We start from the raw sequence: 12,585 nt of genomic DNA, 5'->3' as shown, positions 1-12,585 counted from the left end.
CCAATGCAGCCAAAAAAAAAGAAAAAGAAATAAGTTCTTTCACTCAGTTTATAATGGGGCATTTTGTAGCTGTAGAAAAATTCCGTATGAGAAGCAAACACTATGGGAGCAATCTTTATTTGTTTAACTGCTACCATATCTATATTTTGTCTCTGCATATCCAATTCTGTTATCTTGGTAGTTCCGGATATACATTCAGAGAGGTTCATTTTTTTTCCCTGAAAATTAAGAAAGCTAAATTTACACATTTTTAGTAAAAATATACTGAACGGAGAAATTTCAATTTTCTATTAGAAATATCACAGTAGATAATATTTAGCAGCCATTCCATCAGGTCAAGAATTAAAGGACATCTGGATTAGTCAGTCTTCTAGATGCCAGTACTATTTTGCTTGTGAAAGCACACATCACCCAAACCACCACAGTAAGTCCCCTACCTACAAACCTTCAAGTTGCAAACTTTCAAAGATGCAAACATCCATTTGCATGTCCAATCACATAAGCTAGTTCACATGTCTGGCATACATTGTCACGTGCGTGCATCCTCTACAAGTGATTGTGCTTTTGTGTACTTTAATGTACATTACTGCATAGAGTACAGTAGTACAATATCTTTATTTCCAGCCCGGGATGTCCAGAAGCAAGCGTAAAAGCAGCAGTGATGTATCTGGTACTTGCCTGTTCTCTCAATGACAGCCCCTGCATGACAGCTGTTAAGCTGTACTACTATACTTTTCAAGGTACTGTACTGTAAGATTAAAAGTGTTTACTTTTCTGTGTTTGTTTTTTATGTATTATTTGTGTGAAAAGTATTATAAACCTATTACAGTACAGTACTATATAGCCGATTGTGTTAGCTGGGTACCTCCTTAGTTGGACTTATGAACACATTGGATTTAGGACTGCACTCTCAGAATGGAACTCATTTGTATGTAGGGGACTTACTGTTCTCTGAACTTACCAAGCGATTTTAGTTGAGTTCACAGTTTCCTACCAGAAAATGGTCTTTCAAACACAAACATTTTTAAATTCTAGTTCGGAAAAACGTATTTCTTTTTTTTTTTTTTTTTTTTTTGCGGTACGCAGGCCTCTCACTGTTGTGGCCTCTCCCGTTGCGGAGCACAGGCTCCGGATGCGCAGGCTCAGTGGCCATGGCTCACAGGCCCAGCCGCTCCACGGCATGTGGGATGTTCCCGGACCGTGGCACAAACCCGTATCCCCTGCATCGGCAGGCGGACTCTCAACCACTGCGCCACCAGAGAAGCCCACATATTTCATTTTTAACAGTTTTAAATCCATTTGAAATACAAAGGTATAGCCTAATATGTAGAAGTTCAACTTGCCATTGTAAAATTAATCCAACCAGTGTTAGAAATTAATGATGGAAATTTCAGTTCTTCCTCTGTGGTTGAGTTTAAAATACATAAGTCTGTATAAGAAAACAACTTCCAGGAATTCCCCAGTGGTCCAGTGGTTAGGATCTCACACTTTCACTGCTGAGGGCCGGGGTTTGATCCCTGGTTGGGGAGCTAAGATCCCATAAGCCTTGTGCTGTGGCCAATAAAAAAGACAACTTCCTCCAAGAACCTTTCTTTCTTTCCTTAACCTCCCTGGGTCTTGGCAATTAAGTCTTTATTTTGTTTCCTCTTGTTTTGTTCTCCATATTTAACAGATACATATTGCCTTGAACTGTTGTTTTGTCTTAGATATATGCAAAAGTACTTACATTCAATTGAATCACTATTTTCTCAAATAATATTAATTGAGCAAAAAATTTTTGTTCTGAAAACACACTTGATGGAATGAATCATTTTAAAATTGAAGCATCATTTCTTAAAGATTATCTTTATTTAATCCTTCAATATCAAATATATTAGGGCATGGTGGCAACAAGACTAATTGCCTAGCCCAGTAACAATGTCATAATAAAAGATAGTTGTAAGCAGTCCTTTCATACTTGTGTATTTCTGTAGCTGCTACTGCTTCACCTCTTACTTAGCTGGTTCTCCAAAGTCTGAAGCTGACTAAGGGATATTTGAAATAAAGCAGCCAAAGCAGGGATAAGCATGACTTGGCATGGCTTCAAGTCCTATCAGCATCTTGGTGGTTAGGATAATAAAATTATTCAGAGAAAGTAAACATGAGTTGAATGCTCTTAAACCACCAGAAATGATTTGTTATTCTATAGCATTGCCTAAAGTATGTTTTCATGAATTACTATTGCTTCGTATGTAAAAGCCATGCCAATTGCTTAGTGCCATTTTCGCTTTTATTTTCTAATCTAGTGTTTCCATCGTTCAGCCAATCCTTTACATGTCTACAGCCCTTTCATTGGTTGAAAATATTTGGACTCCTATAAAAAGGGATCTTTTATTAAATTGTAACAAAATCTACAGAAAGAAAACTACAAGTCATCATCACACGAGTTGTTCAGTTTGTCGATTGTTGCAAACTTTTTGTCTGTAAAAGATGTCAGGGACTTGTGCAGTCCCTCTGGAAGGAAATTCTGACCATGATGGCTTCAGCTTTGGGCGTGCCAATGATTGACTGGAGTTGTTTATCTAGGGGAGCAAATGTCCACTGAGTAGCTTTTTCTAAAAATGTGGATTTAGAGAAGCACAGTTTATATTAACTTTACAACTCCAGCTAACAGTTGTTAAATATTCAATATTTATTAAGGATTTATGTTGTACACATATGCATTATGCTATTTAAACTTCACAACAATTCTATAGGTAGGGGCTAATAGTCCCCTCAACGTTTAATGGAGAAATTGCCTGAGATCACACAGATTGTAAGTGAGGAGCTGATAACTGAACACAGGTTTTCCTGACTTGAGTGTTCAAGATCTGACCACTCCACTCTTCAGGGGGACTTCAACCACATCTCATATTGTCTTAGTTTCTGAAAGGGAGGCTGGAATGCAGGGCCACTATTGGAGAGTGTTCTCCAGAACTTTCCTAAAGGAATGATGGAAGCTGAATTGGGCAGAAGGAGAGGTTGAACTGTGATGCAATTGTAACAGTGTCCTCAGACTATCTGCAGAAGTTGTGAAGCTGAGATGGCCCTTCAGGACTGTCCTGAATTGAGGTAAGAGGGCTAGGCCCCTTATCACACTCATTGGTAAATGGATGTGTGTTGCCTGGTATGGAGGGTGTGAGCTTGGGTGAAGCAGCTCGTCTTTTGTCTCAATATCTTGAGTCTTTAGAAGCTAGTACTCTGATGGTGGGTTGGGGGGTGGTTATTGCCTCACTTCTGAAGAGAAGACACTGTGTCCACCACAGGGTCTCTCCAGTATGCTTTTAAAAAATAATTCTTTTTTTAAAAAAATATGTATTCTTTTAAAAAATAAATTTATATATTTATTTATTTTATTTTTGGCTGTGTTGGGTCTTTGTTGTGGTACACGGGCTTCTCATTGTGGTGGCTTCTCTTGTGGAGCGCGGGCTCTAGGCGTGCAACTTCAGTAGATGCAGCACGTGGGCTCAGTAGCTGTGGCTCTCAGGCTCTAGAGCGCAGGCTCAGTAGTTGTGGCGCATGGGTTTAGTTGCTCCGCGGCATGTGGGATCTTCCTGGACCAGGGATAGAACCCGTGTCTCCTGCATTGGCAGGCAGATTCTTAACCACTGCGCCACCAGGGAGGTCCCTAAAAAATAATTCTTAACAAAATACTCCAGGATAAGCAATCAATGATGTATATTAAAATGAATTAAACAAATACACTTAGGTGCAAAATTAAGTATCCTAATAATTTTTAATTGAATACAAGTTAACTGTATAACTTTTTAACTGCCTAGCTCTGCTTACTTTCATCTTTCCTGTGTATTTCTAGGGTACATTCATAACATTTTCAGAGCTCCTTCCTCTCCGTTTGTCCATCTTTATTGGGTCTCTCTTCAGAGATGTTAACAGCCTCCTTCACACTATCCCCTTAATTTATTATTATTTTCTCTTCTTTTTCCTCAAGAGTGTCTTTGGCCCATCTTCTGGACTAGAATGCTATCTTTCTGTTGCTTTTCTCTGAATTTTTTTTTTTTTAATTGGAGGTGCGTTGACTCCCATATGTTCATTGCCCCACCTCTACTGACATTTTCTCCTGTAAATATAGTCTTTGTAAGTGGTTCACAACTTTTTGATAAAAACAGTGAATTTCAACAAGATTGCCCAGTTTTCTTTGTAATGCAGACAGTGATACTTGAAGTGACAGATTTGCTGGCATGTGATCCAGGAATAATTAAGTGTCACTTTCAAGTCTTATTATAGCAGCACTTCAGTTTGGGTTATTATGATCTTCTGAGGCTGTGCTCCTGGGTGTCTGACAGCCTAGTCCAGTAGAGAGCAATCCCAGCCCGGCACAAAGTCGTGAGCTAGAACGCACTCCATTTATTATTTAGTTCATCCAGCTTTCAAACAATATATAATTTACTCAAAGCAGCCCAGATAAGTGGGAATCTTACCTCTACAATTTTCTGGTATTAGTTTCTACATTTTTCAAATGGAAAAATAAGCTGTATGTAAAGGATGATGGTGAAGCTAAATAGAAAGATGTATAAGGACAAGAGTGTAGTAAATATAACTAGAAGATGTTTAATAAATTGTAGACATTGTTAGTGTTAAAATTATCATGAGGATAACGGTTGTAATTGTTTAAACAGAATCTGTATTTGAACTTTTAACATTTTCTAATACTATTTGTGTGCTCTCCAAGATGAGTACAAAATTGACAATTGAGATATTTTTATTTGTTTGACAAACATAAATATTACCAGCATGTAAGTTACACTATTCTAAATAAGTTTTAAATGTTAACTGGTTGAATCATCCTAACAATGTAAAAACTAAGTATTTTATTGTCCCCACTGATGTTTAGAAATGTGAAAATCTTACGCAAGGTCACAGAACATCATGGCAGAGGCCTTGAAACCATTCAGTCAACACCACTAACCAAAACATATGCTGCCTCCAGATCAATTAGTCATATTTATGTACCAATTTACATTTTTCAAAATATTTTCACAGAATCCATTAGCTAGCTCTTGGCAGCAATCCTGTAATGTATGCTGGTCAGTACTATTGGTCTTACAATGAGGAAAACTGAGTCTCTGATGGTAACTGGACATTCTTATGCCTCTACACAAAGCAGTAGAAGAAGCAGGAACCCCATCTAAGATCTATGGGACAGTAAGGAAGCCCTCCCCAAATACATTAAGAACCAAAATTACTGGTTGTTTAATCAGAGGAACTAATCTCTTAGAAGTTTCAGTGAGAATGTAAAGTACCGAGTTGCTTCCATTATAGAAAATTATTCCATTTAATTGATGGGCCACTTTATTATCATTTTTTTTGTTTACACATGAATAGCTTTAGACTTCAGAAGAGTATTGCACATTTCAAAGGGATAGGAATATCCTTCTTATTAAAGGACTCGGGTTTATAAAACTGTTATGTAAAATTTGTTTGAAAGTGAAATGATAAATTTTATTTTAAAATGACGTTGCAAGAGACTCTAAGAATACTACCCAGAGAAGTGTGTTTAATCCTTCATGAATTAAAGTGTTCTTAACTGTCCAGAAACTGTGGGCTTTGTTCTGAGAAATAGTAAGATGAAGCCAACAGGTGATATATCAATAGATAGTCTATGGCTACACTTACTTAAGATGCAGCAATCTAATCACACTCTCCCTTAGACGGATGAGTAAAAAAAACTGGGAAGAAGGAAATATGAGGGTATTCATCTCATCTGTCCCTTAAGAAAACTGCACAGTATCTTCTTGAATCTCAAGTACAAAATTAGACAATCACTTTTAATGGAAGTCTTGGCTTTGCTACTATCTATATGACATGACTTCTAAGAGGGCAACAATTCTTTGGTTTCTTTTTATGAATATATTTTTCATATTTAAGGGAAGTAATAATAACTAGTATAAAAATAATTGACCTAAAATCTTACAGAAGTGTACTATGTGTACCATGAGATAATAGAACTGAAATCACCCTGAAATGTTAAAAGCCAAACAAATACAGTGCATTATGACTTCATATTTTATATTCACCTCAATTATTCTAATGACGTGAGAAAGGTACAGATGATACAAAATGGAAAAGACAACAAGAATCATTTAGTTTGTTCTTTTTAAATGCAGTCAGAACATACACTTGGAGAAAAATGCACTTTACAAATACATAATCTCCCTTTGACTTCTCCTTCAGTTCAGCTCTGTTGAGTGTTCTGGAACCTTATATACATGGAGTTAGGTTGCAAAGTTAGTGATCTATTAACAGAGTTCAGAACGGACAGAGTCTGTATTTGGTTGGTTAATTTATAATAAGAGTTGTTTGGCATGGATCAATAGATCACTGTGAAATGTCTACACCAAAGGAAGAATTGAAAATTTAAATAAAGAATCTAATCCTAGTGTTACATTACTAGGAATGATTTGGAAAGTCTCTTTTGCCCAGTAGTTTTATTGATTAAACTTCGTGAGAAACTGAATTAGAAATAAAATCGGTATTCAGGATCCCCTCAATAAATTTTCCTTCTACTTGGTTAAAGTTATAATGGAAAAAAGGAATAATCGTAGGTCAGCTGAAAAATATCTCATGTTTAAATGGGCTACTTTGTTATTGGAATTTTCAAAGTTTCACTCATTTTAAGTTAATTTTCTCAATACAGCATTATATAAAATTATAAAATTAAGTATAAGATTGCAGTGACGCTGATAAATTATAATTCAGGCAGAGAGAGATTTATTTGGCAATGTAAACCTTGATAAGCTAATAGCTATACTTGCTGAGTACAATAGGATATATTTTATCTAATGAATCTGATTACAACTGTCCCTTTTTAAAGATGTGATGACTTCCAAAATTATATTGCCTAAAGGAAAGTTATATTATGCTTTCAGTTCGACTGCTTTTTCTGGCACTGATAAAGATATCTGTGCAGAAACCTAGCAGCAGATTAATACAGTAAACAAAGTCCATAAATAACCAAAGGACTAGGAATTGTTCTTTTGAAAATAGTTACGCCGTAGCTGCGGTGTGCACCCATCCAAACCCTCTGATGTACCTACATGTGAGTATAGGTTAATGCCACTTATGTATATAGGACTAGTTACCCAGAACAGCTTTCTGTAGAGAAAGAGGAACTTTGCTCACGTCTAGATGGACAAAGTTAAATCAAGATAAAGTGCCATCTTGCAGAATGGGATCTTAGTTGTAGAACTAAATTGCTTGTTTGTCTTTAAAGAAAGGTGTGTTAATTTTTTTTTTTTTTTTTTTTTTTTTTTTTTGCGGTACGGGGGCCTCTCACTGTTGTGGCCTCTCCCGTTGCGGAGCACAGGCTCCGGACGCGCAGGCTCAGCGGCCATGGCTCACGGGCCCAGCCGCTCCGCGGCATGTGGGATCTTCCCGGACCGGGCACGAACCCGTGTCCCCTGCATCGGCAGGCGGACTCTCAACCACTGCGCCACCAGGGAAGCCCAAAATTTTTTATACAGATTACAAAATATAATGTTCCACAACCAAGTATTGCCTTACACTAGATACGGTTCGCGGTGTGATAAGGTCACTGGCAAATTTGGGACATACTTGAAAAAATAGCCTGGCACAGTAACAATTCCACAATTCTGCTAACATTTGGTTGAGAAAAACATCTTCTTACAGCATTACCCCTTACCCGCGGTGTTGCTTTCTGCAGTTTCAGTTACCCGCGGTCAACCAGGATCTGAAATATTACATGGAAAAATCCAGAAATAAACAGTTCATAAGTTTTACATTGCTGTTCAGAGTCGCATTATGATCTCGCGAGGTCTTGCCTGAGACGTAACAACGTCCCCTCCCCCGCATATCCCGACCGACCGTTAGTTACCTAGTAGCCGCCTCAGGGCTTGAGGTAGAGGGGAGCCTCGTTTTAATTAATAATGACCCCAAAGTGCAAAAGTAGAGTTGCTGGCAGTTTGAACATGCCAAAGCGAAGCCGTAAAGCGCTTCCTTTAAGTGAAAAGGTGAAAGCTCTTGACTTAGGAAAAAAGAAAAGTCATACTCTGACATTGCTAAGATCTACGGTAAAACTGAATCTTCGTGAAACTATGGAGAAAGGAAAGATTGTGCTCATTTTGCTGTCGCACCTCAGACTGACAGTTACAGCCACAGAGCGCAGTAAGTGCTAAGATGGAAAAAGCCTTAAATTTGTACGTAAGATACTTTGAGAGAGGCCGTGTTCACGTAACTTTGTTGTTCTAATTGTTCTATTTTATTATTGTTGTTGTCAGTCTCTTGCTGTGCCTGGTTTACGAATTAAACTTTATCACAAGTATGTCTGCAGTGGAAACAAACATAAGTGTCTCAAGGGTTTGGTGCCATTTGCGGTTTCAGGCGTCTGGGGGTCTTGGAATGTATTTCCTGGGGATAAGGGTTGGGGGGCACTTGTTTCTTCACCTTATTTTTGAACTATTTCCTTCTTTCTTCCATGGTGTGTGTGTCCTGGTAGCACTTCTATCAAGGATTCACTAAAAGTTATTGTTTGTTGTTTAGCATGTCAAAAAGTTTTGGCTTTCTCGAGTACGGAATTTTGTTTTGTTTCTCTGTGCTACACCTGTGCTATCTAAACAGCATGACTATTGCTTTATTTCTAGTTATAAATGTTTCATAATCTTAAGGCAGTGGATAAGAAATCAAAGAGCTTTAGTAGAAGTCTGGCATATTACTTTGTTATTTACCAATTGCTCATACACGGTATTTTAAAACCTCCTTTTTGAAATGTATCTACCATGCAAAAATGCTTTTAATCCTTGTAGTCTATAAGTAGTGCCATTATTATCTTATTCTACAAACCTACATGTATATTAACATACTGTGTGTTTAGGTTGTACTTTCAATACAAAAACTAGTTGTGACTTTTTAAAAATCCCAACAATTTATTTATCAAGCTACTGGAGAACCTGTTAAAATGTTTAACATTTATTGGAAATATAAAACTAGTTATATTTTATTTCTCAAGTACCCAGTCTCTGAAGTTAAATTGCTGTGATAGCTGATGTACACATACAAATAGACTTTTGTTTCCCCAAATGGCTTGCTATTGAATTTACAGATACTTTTGTATGGTGCCATGGTGCTAGATTCATGATAACTGCATAAACTTTGTACATCTTTAAAGCTATGGAAGATATCCATACTTTTTACAAAAAAAATCTCTGAACTCTTCAGGAAAGGGGATGGAAAAACAGTAAGATAGTTATGAAAGAGCTTTTACTGGCTGAAAAAAAATTATTTTTACTTCAGTAAGAAACACAAATGAGATGTAGCAAATATGTGTCATGCTCAGTTCCAAGTGATGCCACCTGCCAATCCTCCTTTTCCTTGCAAAGGCTTTGCAGTGTTAGCAATCTAATAGAAATGATCTGGGGGCCCTTGGGTCGGCTCCCAGCAAAGTAACAAGTTCTTCTGCAACGTGAGACCTTCTGAATTGCATGTATAACAGTATTTCCCAAAATAGCTTGCCAGTGTGCTGAAAGGAATAATGTGTTTTCCAAAAGTATACAAAGGAATTACTAATAATTGTGGAGAATATCTTCCTGTACCTTTGCCTATTTGTTTGATAAGATTTGGGGAACAACATTTGAAAGAGCATTTTACAAATTACTTTAAGTGCCTGTGTTATTTTGTATATTTTCTCCGTTGGATTTTAAAGTGTTATTCAGGTAGGGGTTATTCTTGGAATGTATGTACTGTGGCTAAGAGAACTCTCTTGATATGCCTCTAGTGTAGGCATTTTTCACCGTATCTTACCTGCTTCCAAACAACCTTTAGTCAAATAGATTTCTTTGTTGGCCAGGAAATGAACAGAGGCAACTCCCTGACTTAAAAGCTTTCAGATGTAACCAGGAGCACAGGTATAGGATGATTGGGAGAAGCTAACATTGCCAGTGTGAGAAGGAATTAGGCGTGTAATGGAGGGATGCAGAGGCTACCATAGAGACAGAAATTGAAGTTAAGATATTGATGCCCCAGATACTCCCTTATTTTGTTTTGTTTATGACATCAGTACATTCATATTATGTGTATATGTATGCAGTGTGTGTGTACATCTTCGGTATATGTTTGCATAATATGTATGTTTGATTGTAGGTTGCACAATTTCTCTGAACACGTTTTACACTTTAGAAGTGTTTATTTCTGAATAATCTTTTATACCCTTTAAAAGGAAAGCATTCTCACAACAGTGATTATCCATGCATTTTTCTACATCCTAACTATTAAAAATGTGAAAAAGAAGATGGTTGCTATGTGAGGTGATGGATGTTAATTAGCTTGATTGTGGCTATTATTTCACAATGTATACATACATTATTGCCGAAATTCGGCCTCTGTACACCAGTGACACATTAAATCTCGGGGCCAGAGTTTTGGGTGAAGCAGAACGAAATAGCTTAATTGCTTTGCCAGGGAAAAGGGGCCACAGCGGGTTTAATGCCCTCAAGACTGTGTGTCCCGCCCTGGAGGGGGTAGTGAGGAATCTTACGGTGTTCAAGGAGCAGGGCGTGATCAGCTCGTGGACGTTCTGATTAGTTGGTGGTGAGGTAATCAGGAGTCAACACCATCAACCTGGTGCCAATCAGTCTGGCGTCTGCGTGCTTGTGGGCGGCAGTTTATTTCTCCCACCTGGCGGGGGTTTTAGTATCTACCAAACAGCTCACAGGACGCGGCTCAGAACAGTATCTATAGTACTTGAGGAGGAACTAAAGGTCCTGGACTTTGTTTAATGGCTAAAGTATTATTATTTTGTCTTACTTGACTGTTTTCCTCTTTCTGCATTTTCTCACTTCTCTGATTAAATTTATTCTTTGACTAAAGTGTTTCTACAGACAAAAGGCAGGCGGAGGACATGGGTGGGGGGGGGTCTATTGTGGGAAGGCCTCCCAGGGGGTCCTGCTCCGTTACGGTGTCACATCATGAAGTTGTATACGTTAAATATGGACAATTTTAAATTGTCAATTATACCTGTATAAATGTGGGGGAAATGTGAATTTCATGAGTATGCTCTAAACTAGAACATTTTTGCTTATTCTTCTAAAAACTTAATTCTTATTTTTTCGTCTCAAGTTTATGAAGATCAGCTGTCCTAGGGATTTCTCTGAAACAAGGTAGCTTTAATTTTATCATCCTCATGACCAGAGAGCTGTATTGATTTTTCTTTTAAGGGACTTCATTTGGAAAACCTGTTACTAAAGAATCTTCTTTGCCTTTCTGCCTGCTGCCATTTTCCCACATTGATTTCTGACTGATATCTTTCCAAGACCTGTTATTATATACAAATGTTTTTTAATGAGCATAGTACTCTCATTTATTAAATATGTCACATATAAAATTTACCATAATGGTTGCATTAATACGTTTTGCTTACGTTCATGAGAAAATTAAATAAATGGGCAGCACTCTGGTGGAGGGAAGTCTGTCTGAAGGACACACTTGCTTCATACTTTGGTTGCAGACATCTTTGTATATTCTTCCAGGGAAACAATAAACTTTTCAGGCCTAGATGATGAAAGTTTGTTATGAGAAAAGATGTTATGAAATAAACAAAGTTAAACTAGTATTGTTATATTTTTCTCTAACATTTCAAAGCATGCAAAGATGAATTAGAACTGTTCGCTGATGTAGTTCTCCCAAATGTATTTAACGCAAGACCTACTTTTCAAAGACCCTATGGTTTTTAGCACACAGTTTAGGAAATATTGGTCTACATATTTAGAATTGTAATAAGAAGGTACTTAAGTACTTATTTTTCTACTCATTGTATTTATTAAGTAATTACGTATAGTTTTTAAAGTCATGCAAATAAGTATTTGAAATTTTTATTAGTTAATGTCAAAATCCTAATTTGTAAAGGCTACACTGAACAATTAGGATGAGATTTTCTCTATTTTTAATTAATTGAAAATGAGTTATAAAAATATTTGCCAATACAGATATACCTTTCCACATTTTTGTTTCTGTTGACTACATTGGGCACACTTATTTATGGTAACACATATTATTAAAATTTATAAAAATATTTTTATTAAATAGAACAAACTAAATTGCAGTCTAAACCAAACAAGAATGATTAAATAAGTGGGTAGCTACACAGTGTATTCTCTCACTGTGGGGTGTTAGTCTTTTTCCTTTCTGGAACCCAGTTAAGAATTGGAAGCAGATCTGATACAAGGAGACGTTGTTGGTAGTCCTCCAAAGAAATCGAAAGATGTATTTCATTTCCTGTTGAGATCACAATCAACTCAAAATTTCATTTTTCATTAGTTCTGGAAGCTTCTGGGTTCTGGCAAAACAGTGGTGTTTCACATTGCAGCCAAGATCTGTATATAGGCCATCGTTTCTGACATTTTTATCTTGGCGTTCTCAGGTGAGGGGTGACTTTCAGAATTTTGCCATGCTGTTGTATTGCTGACAGACATGGTCCTGTGAGTTAGAAACCTTATTTGACAAGTAATCCATGACAGCTTGGAAACATCATTACTATATTTCACATTATTTTGTCCTCATTTGAAGTGTACAGTTACTTAAAATGATTTTATTGAGATG

General features: G+C 37.0%; 1 protein-coding gene across 9 annotated transcripts in view; it reads left to right on the top strand.

Annotated features, from left to right (window-relative positions):
- Window positions 1–12,585, top strand: part of SGCZ (sarcoglycan zeta) — a 920,121-nt gene that overhangs the window by 306,782 nt on the left and 600,754 nt on the right. For 6 of the 9 annotated variants that reach the window (XM_079908974.1, XM_079908973.1, XM_079908975.1 and 3 more), the window contains one exon: window positions 625–740. The exons of 1 other annotated variant lie outside the window; for it this stretch is intronic. The gene's annotated coding sequence lies outside the window, so the exon portion shown is untranslated. Of the gene's footprint in view, window positions 1–624; window positions 741–7,840; window positions 8,161–12,585 lie in introns of those variants that run through there. 2 more of the 9 variants (XM_079908980.1, XM_079908972.1) reach the window with 1 other exon arrangement.

This window comes from Stenella coeruleoalba (genome assembly GCF_951394435.1).
Source record: "Stenella coeruleoalba genome assembly, chromosome: 21".
Taxonomy (NCBI): domain Eukaryota; kingdom Metazoa; phylum Chordata; class Mammalia; order Artiodactyla; family Delphinidae; genus Stenella; species Stenella coeruleoalba.
The sequence above is the reverse complement of the archived record's forward strand: the minus strand, read 5'-3'. Positions and strand labels throughout refer to the sequence as shown.